Below are 793 nucleotides of genomic sequence, written 5' to 3' on the forward strand. Positions count from 1 at the left end.
TGCTCTCTCTTATAGAATGTAATAAATTGTACCCCTACATACGTATAGGAAATTCTTACCAAAATTGAGCTTAGTCACTGAAAGATCATTCGCTATCTGAACTTTCTTCTGCAGTTTTTTCACTTTCACCATCAGGCACTGGAGTACCTGGCCTCTCAAGAAGATCTGGGTCTAGTCCTTCTGATATCATTTTGTTCCTTATTGCCATCATTGAAACTCCCACTTGAACCATTTTGAGATATCTGGCATATCTTGGGTCCTTGGCTACAGTTAAGATATTTTCTGCTGATACTTCACTTTTCTGTGGTCCAGAGTCTTGTGTACTGTTCTGCTGTGATTGCTCTGAAGTGGCTTCAGAATGTGACCCACTTGTGACATTAGTGGCACTTGAAGGAGATACTTCAAATGTGACATCTTCCAGGCCCAGGATAGATGACAACTTTGCATCTAAAGTATTGAGAGTTGTTTCAATTTGTTGAATACAAAGAGAAAGGTCTGCCAATTTCTCCTCACAAACTGTAGAAAAGTGGTTGAAGAACTGTACCATGTGCACCACAAATTGGTTTAGAAAAGCCATCATTCTTTTCTGTTGAACAGTTGGCACCTTGGTCAGGTCTATGCTCGACCCCATGAGAGGCAACCTGTCCTCATTCATCTCTGGTATCTTTTTCATAGAGCAATTTGAGTTCCTCCAGGTATATTCCCAGCAGAGGGACTGCAGGGTCATATGGCAGGTCAATTTTTAGATCTTTTGGGAATTGCCATACTGTTTTCCATAGAGGTTGTACTAATT

The 793-nt window shown here is 40.7% G+C and overlaps 1 pseudogene; it reads right to left on the minus strand.

Moving 5' to 3' along the window:
• Nucleotides 1-85: 85 nt before the first annotated feature.
• On the minus strand, nt 86-655 carry LOC103250263 (annotated as a pseudogene).
• Between the last annotated feature and the right edge of the window lie 138 nt (nt 656-793).

This window comes from Carlito syrichta, unplaced genomic scaffold (assembly GCF_000164805.1).
Source record: "Carlito syrichta isolate Samal-C Ts95f unplaced genomic scaffold, Tarsius_syrichta-2.0.1 Scaffold49945, whole genome shotgun sequence".
Taxonomy (NCBI): domain Eukaryota; kingdom Metazoa; phylum Chordata; class Mammalia; order Primates; family Tarsiidae; genus Carlito; species Carlito syrichta.